The following is a 9,290-nucleotide window of genomic DNA, read 5'->3' as shown; positions in this document are numbered from 1 at the left end:
CTATGATGTATTTTTAATTTCTGACTTCACGGTTTTTACTTCCGTAGCATAGAGCTACAGGGAGAAAAACAAAGCAGTGTATGCAACATCAGTGAAAATGTTACAGTTAAACATTTTATTTCATTGTGAAACAACTCATTCCTAACACATGACTTGAGATAACAACCTCCTCAGGGGTGATTCGAGAAGCTGCCATGCCTGATAGCTTTACCAGCTTGTTTCAATACTAAGAGTGGAGATGTTTGCTGCATAAGGGATCTGACACCCTCAGGGAAAATGGACACAGAGGCAAAGGGTAGGAGTCGGCTCAGGTTCTGAAAATTATTTGTTGAAAGCAACACTCTGAATCGTTCATGCTGATGTTCTAAAAGAAGACAATGTGGCGATCAATAACACCCACGAGGCGTTCACAGGTCGGAACACAGACCATGGGAGCAGTTTCTAGCAATACACAGCCTTGACACAGTGCAGTGCCAACACTCTCAAGTGGAGACAACATTGTACTGTTGGGTTTTCCTAGCAATATGTGCATAATTTCCCTATTTTTCATCTTAGCAAGGGTGAACTTATTTTTCCAAAATGCAAGGATTATGGCACTGTTATAATCTTCTACAGATTTTTTGACAGTGCGCGTACAAAGACAGCATGGAAATGTATATTCCTTTCTTCCACAGTGATCAGGGAAGATAATCTGGAGCTGGCTGGCGAAAACGTTTAATTTTTTTTTAGCTTTCCCTAGCCCTATAAAAGCCATATCAGACCAAATCCTTGGTAAGTCAAAACTGGCTTAGTTCCACTGAAATCAATGACATTACACAAAAGCCTTCTCTCCTGTATATAGATGTAGTGGGTCTGGCTGAGCAGGAATTTATTTCTCCATAGTAGCCCTCACAGTGCCGTGCTCTGCATTGGTAGCTAGAGCAGTGTTGATAACACACCCATATTTTGGCTACTGCTGAGCACAGCACTGTAACATTCCTTCTTCAGTCTAGAGCGAGATCCTGGGAGGGGACACAAGTAGGCCAGCTGACCCACACTGACCAAGGGGATACTCCAGACCATATGACGTCAATCCAGACATAAAAGCTGAGGCAAGGAGCAAGACCAGAGGCATTCATTGTCTCTGATGGCTGCCTGCTGACAACCATTAGGCTTGCTGGAGTCCTGCTTCTCAGAGAAGTGGCCGACCATGGCTGCTAGTATGGAGATTAACTGCGAGCTTCTGCTTTGTGCCTGCGCACACTGCTTTTATTTTCTTTTTTTGTGTCAATATAAACTGCCTTATTGCAACCCACGCTTTGTGTTGTTTTCTTTTCCCACCTTACTCTCTCCCCTGTCCGGCTGGGAAGGGGAGGAATAGAGCGGCTGGGTGGACACTTGGCGTTCAGCCAAGGTGAACCCACCACAACAGATATTGCCAAAGAGTCTGCAGTCTTGTTTAGTTGTTCCATGTTTTTTGCTTTCAGTGAGTGATATACATCATTTACTCTCTTCCGTGGACCCCAAGGTGGTCAACAGTGAACCTGCGCATTGCACCCAGTCCCTGAAACCAGAAACAGTGTGAACATGATGAAGAATGAAAGAATCTGGATCTTATCTAGTTTCAAACCAAAGACAAAATAAAATTAATTAATGCTGAAGATATTATGGAGATTCTAAAACACCTATTAGAGCATGACTATTCCAAAAACTTTTTTCAAGGGAGATAAGTAAGAGAAAATAAGCAGCAACTAATTCACTGAAATTATAGTTGAATGGAATATTTATTATTGTAGAATGAATCACATGAGAGAGTTTCAGAAGCAGAACTTGGGAATGGGTCTGTCTTCATACACTTGGTGATTTAATTGAATGTCCAATTGACTTCTAGACTTTAGGCAAGAAAAAAGGGGTCTATTTTTTTCACTAAATATATGAGAATAAGAAATTACAGAAATAAACATTTTGTTGTTTACTAATACTACAAAAACAAATTCTTCAATTGTCAATTAATCAGAAGAACCTGATGAAACAGGATGAAAATAACTGAAAAATTACTATCTGATATTAAGTCTGCAATAATTCAAATTATTATAAAAATAGTTTTTAATATTTGTTGGCCATAGACCTCATTCAGTACCCAAATCCTGTATTCAAAAAGGCATTTAGCTCTGTTGGACTTCAAATAAAATGTTAGCGAGTTAAGAGTGATGACATCAGCAAGGAATTTCAGTAAAATTCTTTCTTTCTTCACTTGAGAGATTTCTTTCCATAACTACAATAGCTCTTATACATATTGTTTCACCCATAGATCTTAGAGGATTTGAATAAAATTATTGCATGTAATTAATTGTGTGGAAGATATGCTTGGTCAAACACAAATTGCTGGGTTTAATGTAATGGTATTAAAAATCTTGGAATGTTTTTACTTAGTTTGCAAATGAAGCTACAGAGGATGGAAATTAGCAGAGAGAGATGCAGTAAAGCAGAACAGAAATGACACCTCTTTCTGCATTGAACACCCTCTGAAGCTCTTGAAGGATTTCATCAGAAATCAACTACTCTAGCAAAAGTTACCACCAAGACTAGGGCCTCTGAGTGTCTTAGGAAAAGTTAGAGTATATCTCCTTCTACTTAGCAAACTAGTAACTCAGAGGTTGACAGGCAGCACTTGTTACATTGAATTGTGGCAAAGACCATAATTGCTCGGAAGCCATTGCAGTCAGTGGATCAAATGAATATTGTTTACTGACAGGAGATGTTTTTATCTCATGTACCAAAGAGGATTGCATCACTGACTTTATAAAGCCCTCTGAACTGTAACAAGCTATCCTGTCAATGACAGCTGAATCATAATTTTGCTACTGTTCATATATACATGCATATTATACAGACTAAATAGGGTGCATTTTTAACAATAGGTCCTTGAGTTACACAGTGCCGCAGACAGTCACTTGCATGCAAGCGCTCCCCGTTACAGCTCTCTTCCCATTACTTTGCTAATTTTAACAGAGGAAATCCATGTTGCACCATATAGCAGCTTGTATCAAGACTGATACTAGATGCTTTATGACTAAAGGGGATAGTTCAGGTTTCATGGGTGTTTCAAGGTACAAACTTCAGATTGTCAGAAATGGTCAGTGCAGCAGGTGGGTTTACGTGTGCAGGTGTCTCACTTTTCCTCTTTGCTTTTCTACTAAGTACTGAAAATACACATGAGTCTCTTTTAGTTAATTCTTATTGTTTTTTTAATTAAACAAGAAGTAGCTATAATAGATACTAGCAACTTGCAAAGGAATGTCATGCAAAGTGATAAAAGCAACATAAAGTCTGCTAGAACACTGAAACTTAGTTGCTCCAGGAGATCCTAAATGATATGTAATTCAAGTAGTTTCCACTATTTTAAAAAAATACTATCAGCCTCTAATTTGAAAACAATTTTCTTAATAATTTTATATAATGTAAGGGGTTTTTTTCCTTTGTTTAAGGAAAGTACACAAAAATTTAAATAAATCACATATACATTTGCCCTTTTTCAAGTCAAATTCCTGTTCCAGTATTATCAAAATATGATCTGAGAAAAAAAAAAAGAGAAGTCTTTCACTGAGCTTAGATATCAACAAAACATATTGTCAATTCAGAAGACGTTAATATTGTTAAGTGGAGCTCTTTCGTGGCAGATAAATAAATAACAGCATCCTTTTTTGTCTGAATAGGAAATTGAGTATCTTAAAGTACTTGTGGTGGTTTGAAAAAGCCTTTTCTCTGAAGTAGTAATGGTTTGCCCCACTGATAATACTGGACCAATCAATAGTCCACGTGCGCCCTACGGAAATTACATGCCCACAGAAATGGAAGAGAAAGTGGTGAAGATAGTGTAGAAGGAGGTAGCCGTGATCTGAGCCACAAGGAGGCAGGGGACCAGTGAGCCCCTCTGGGGGCCAAGGGCCCCCAGCCCCAACTGAAGCCATGGGAGACCTGGTATAATGTCACAGCTGGACCGGGTCCCGTAATCAAGAGCTGGAAAAGTTTCCTTACTGTCAGCAGCAGCAGAAGACATTGAAAGTGGCAGCGGAGCAGTCCTGAACAGAGACAAGGGTGGCTAAAAGCCAAAAGATAGCCAGTAGCAATGAGATAACGTGAAGCTGAAAGACACAGAGATGTTCCTGCAGGAGGGAGAGCTGGCAACAAAACAGAGGAAAACTCAACAGAGCTGGTTTGGGGTAAGACTGTATTACTTTCCCAAAAACCAGAGACTCTCTGAAGAGGAGGGGTGGACTTCCAAACCCTTAGGGAGTCCCGAAATGCAGCAGCAGCTAGAGAGAGAGAGAGGGAGAAAGGAGCTGAAAACCCGGAGTTTGTCGTGAGAGCTGAGCCAGGATGGAATGTGGAGGAGGTGGCCGTGCCCTCTGCTGCTGCTGCTGCTGCTGCTTCTATCGGGCTGGCGAGCAGAGACAGAGCAGAAGAGCTTTGGTAAGACTGAACTGAAAGCTGCCTTCAATGTTCTAACCCAAGAGGAGTGAAGATCTACAAGGAAATCCCCCGAAGGCTCGGGCTCGGGGCTGGAATTTCTAAAAAGTAAGAACAAAAATCCTGACTGCCATACGTAAATCTGCTGCCTCAGGAAAATGAAGGACACTAACCAGTGCCACAAAAAACTGAAATGAAGGAACTGTGGCCTGAGAAGCAACAGAAAGACTTTTCTCTTTTCTTCTTACACTTTTATTGAAGGAAAAGAGGAATTTAATTCAATGTAGATATATATGTGTGTGTATAAATAAACCTTTGTAAATATTTTCCCCTTCCCCCAATAACGAATGGTTGTGTTTTGTCTGAAAACTCTCCACATGAGGTGAAAAAGATATCAAGTCCATACCATCACTAAACCCTCTCACAGGGGCAAACTGTGGGAGGGGGGCTTGAACTTAGACATTAGATCTTGGGAGTTTCAAACCACCACACTGATTTATCATAGGAGAGAGAGATAAGATTGTGTATATAATATATTATAATATTTATTTGTGTAGTGATTGTAATATAATTCCCTTCTCCCCATATTGAGTCTTGTGTTGTGTCTGGAAAACCCATCTCACACTGGGGTAAGATGTGGGAGGGAGGCTTGGACTCAGAAATTGGATTTCTGGGGGTCTCAAACTGACAAACTATTAAAATCTTAGTTTGTAGAAAAACAAGACTCTAAATTGTTTCATATTCACTAGATGCTAAAACATTTTGATTGCCATTGGCCTTCAGAGTACACTGCATTTAAAGAAAGGTCCAGTTTTAACTGTGATCTTCTATAGACATCCTGAACTCCTCACAACACGTTCCACTTTCAGCCCTTTTCTTTCAGCTCACAGGAATCTGATTTAAAGCAGCTTCTACTTCAAAGACTCATTATGCAATAGACACAATGATTATAGTACTATCAGTCTCATTCATTAGAATAAACTAAATAAGTTGCTTCCACAGCCTATGGACAATCTAATAAAATTAATGAAAAATATGGGAGGTCTACTTTCCATTTGGGTTGTGAAAAGAAACTGATTTCGAATTTTGTGTTATACAAAAAACAAGTTTAAACTTTCTTCAGAGCATAAAACCAATTAATAATAGGTGGCAGAACATCTAACATTTTCTCATTGTCAACAATGAGAAGTTTGTAATGTTCCTATGTAAAACCTAATACAGATGGATTTGAAGCAATTTTATTGATGTGACTAGAATTTGGAGAAAGATTTGAGCCAAGCATCTTTTCCAAGTAAGGCTTGAGAATGCACATTATAAACAAAAGAGACAAAAAATCTAATTAAGGTGGGCTGGGTGTTACGAATGAAAGTTTTGTATCTGTCCCTCAGCCTCTTCAGACATTGTGTTTTGCCTAAACATAAGTTCCATCACCTTAAGCAAAATTTTATTGAAAATAAAGCCATATTTAAACTCATACTGCCCCCTCTTCTACAATCAAGTTTAATTCTGAAAATCTCCTAATGCTCTAGAACAAGTTAAGCCTAACATAAGCTATATAAGTAGCATTAACCTAATTTTACATATCACTCCACCCTGACTTGTAGATTCTGAAGAGGTCATTTAAGCATCTCCAAAAAGTTCTCCTTATTTAGTCTTATATCCACTTGACAATAAGACAATTGAGTTTTGAGAACCACGTTTACATCCTCAAGTACATAAGACCATTAACCTTTCAAGTGGGATTTTAGTAAAACCTTAATTTTTCCCACACAGTCCCATGACATCAACACTGAGCATTCTTCATACTATGGCCTCAGGGAGGTGGGTAGTGAATCTGGATCACTCAGCTTGGATGCTCTATGATTTTCATGGTACAAAAGATCTGACATGGACAAGACATCTCCTACTGCTAATGTGTTTGAAGAAGTTGTTTCTTTAAATGAGTGACTAAATCTAGGAAGGTATTCCTAGGCAGGATTATTAGCTGACATGTGCTTCTCCACAGACTGAAAGTGTATGGTTACACTTCTCCAAAAAGGAGAATATTTGATTTTGCACTCACTAAACATTGAATTTGCTATACTAACCGTAGACTCTGATTTTTTTTAGCATAGAGGCTACTCTTCTACCAACTGCAATGTTTAAATTTCTTTATGAAACTGTCCCAGAGGACCTATTAAAAATTGAGTAAACTGCAAAATCAGGAAAAAAAACCAGCACCAAAACTCCACAACCCCCAAAACATCAGCACCAAAACAGAAGCAAAACAAAACCAATCAACCAACGAAAAAAGAAGATTCAAAAAAAAAAAAAAAAGGCAGAAAACACAACACAATAGAAAAACCCCATAACAAAATGAACAAAGGTAAGGTCCCAACACCACTGATACCTTTGTGATGGGTGGAATACAGGAAGTCCAAGTGTTGAGCAGATCAGATGATTATAGCTTAGAATTTTTTAATGTCGGGATTTTAAAAGAATGCTAGAAGTATATTAGGTATAGCCCCCACTGAATTTAATTAAGTAACTAATAATAGAGTGAGTCAATTATTAATCACACCTGTATTTCATAGCATTTAATGATATGATTTTATCACTGGTGAGAAATTAAGATTAAAGTGTCTTATTTTATATTTGCTATCTATATTTCAAAAGACCCTTCCTTTCCTCCTAGACCTTGACAGCTTTGTACAACCTCTCAGCCTAGACAGGTAAATAAAGAGAACGCTATTCCCAATATAGCATGTTTAAACTCAACTTTTTTGTTGATATTGCTTTGATAAATCTCAGCTGAAGGTTCTTTATGTGCAACTAGAATACAATGCCTAATTCAGCACTTGGTAGCACAAGCATAATATGTGATTTATTCCTCTGAGGTGAGAATCCATTCCAATGCATCAAAATGAACATTTCTACATTTAAACCAGAACATACTTCAATCATCATCCTCTGTTATTCTGATCTCGTTATTTACTCAAGTACCAGATATGAACATGTGCAAAACTCAGTAGTTTAGAAGCAAAAAAACTGCAGCACCAGAGCAAATATTCTTTTTTGAACTATGCTGTGTAAGAATATACAGAAACAAAAATACATGAAACATTAAGATTAGTAATAAAATAATTGCAAAGTCTAAGTTGAATTTGTGATAAGAAATTACTTATTTTACACATTACTTTGCAAGGCATTTTAGAAGCAAAACAAGATCATTGTACATTTTTCTGGCCATAAAGTCCTACACAACTGTGTATTAGAACACCTATGTAACAATCTTGCATCAGCTTTCTTTTGACATGCATTTTTTTCCAATTTTTGTTAAAAACTGATGAGCAAGGACATAAAAACCATTGTACAGTGATCTTTCACCAACAGGTTAACATCTGAATGATATGCACAGACAAGAAGTTTTTTGTAATAGATTCTAAGTAGGCAATTCTTATTCAAAGAGAAGCTTTGCCATAAAACCAGGCTAATTTATTATTGCTTACCTTAAAAAAAAATACATCTATTATCAAAAAGATGTAAATGACCTTTTCTCATAACCTATCTGTGTAAGTTTAGCCTTGCTTGCCTAAACTAACAAATTAAATTTGCTCTTGTATATATTATAATTCCTAGTATTATTGAGAAAGGCTATATCATCATAGGGAAAACGCTTTGCTCAGTTTCAAAGTCTCAGCACAATATTCAAAATTCCCATGAAGATGAGCAAGTGAGGTGAAGATTATAAAGAGCAGTTAAGACTAAATCAGAGCTATATTTAAGGCCCAGTATAGTACTCAGCAGATAAAAAAAAAAAATCAACCAAAAACCCCCCACAAAAACAATGAACCAACAAACCAAAAAAACCCACAGACCTTTTGTCTGAACTCTTAGCCACAGATCACTTAACTCAGACATAATGTCCTAAATAACACTGCACCAATGACATACTGTGTAGGGGAGACACGCTTCTACAGCTTTTGGAAAACCAAGCATCTCTTACAGCTCTATGGAGAGATGGGTTAAAAATCACTCTCACACGTACTGTTAGTAAGTTGGAAAAAAAATGTCCAGAATAAAGCTTAATGTTAAGCAACTTGATCAATCAATTTTTCTAACAAAGTTTGGAACCACAGCACAGAAAAGGAGACAAGCTCTAAATAGTACTTAACAAATTAAGTGTAACATACACAGGGCAATAATATTGACTTCAGAAGGCTGAACTGAGGAAAATAAAGTTGTTTTTCAGTCTCCCTTCAGTCAGTGACATTACCCATGGAAAGAAGTACACTGTGACATGACGCTTTGTACTAAACTTTCAAAAAAACACTAATGAAATACTAACTGGAAGACACTCCCCACAAGAACCAGAGATCAGAAACTACTTTATGCTCCATCCTGAGAGTCTGTATTCCCAGTTCTAACTCTTCTGTAGAGTGAAGTACTATTTGAAATACAGATTACAGAAATTTTACCTGTAATTGTATCCATCACCTTCTACAGGAAATTGAAGTAGTCTCATTTGACTGCCAATATCCAATAATCAGATCAGGCCAAAGTAATCCTAAACTGCACATGTAAATGCCCATCGATGTATTAAAACTATTGTCTGTTTATGCTGACTACAGCTTACAATCAGATGTATAAATGGATAAATAATTAGAGAAGTCAGTTGGCAGCATACGCTACTCTCTGTTTTGTACTTTAGCTACAGTCAGTAGACTATATTTTAAAATAAGCATGCTTATTTTATCAGTGATTCAGTGTCTCGGGTATCTCTAGCTTCACACCTACATGTGTATAATTTTACACAATAACATAGTTACACATTTACAGTAGGCACAAATCCAAACCAGTGA

Source organism: Lepidothrix coronata, unplaced genomic scaffold, assembly GCF_001604755.1.
Source record: "Lepidothrix coronata isolate B3197 unplaced genomic scaffold, Lepidothrix_coronata-1.0 Scaffold104, whole genome shotgun sequence".
In the NCBI taxonomy this organism is placed as follows: Eukaryota; Metazoa; Chordata; class Aves; order Passeriformes; family Pipridae; genus Lepidothrix; species Lepidothrix coronata.
Note: the sequence above shows the minus strand (reverse complement) of the source record.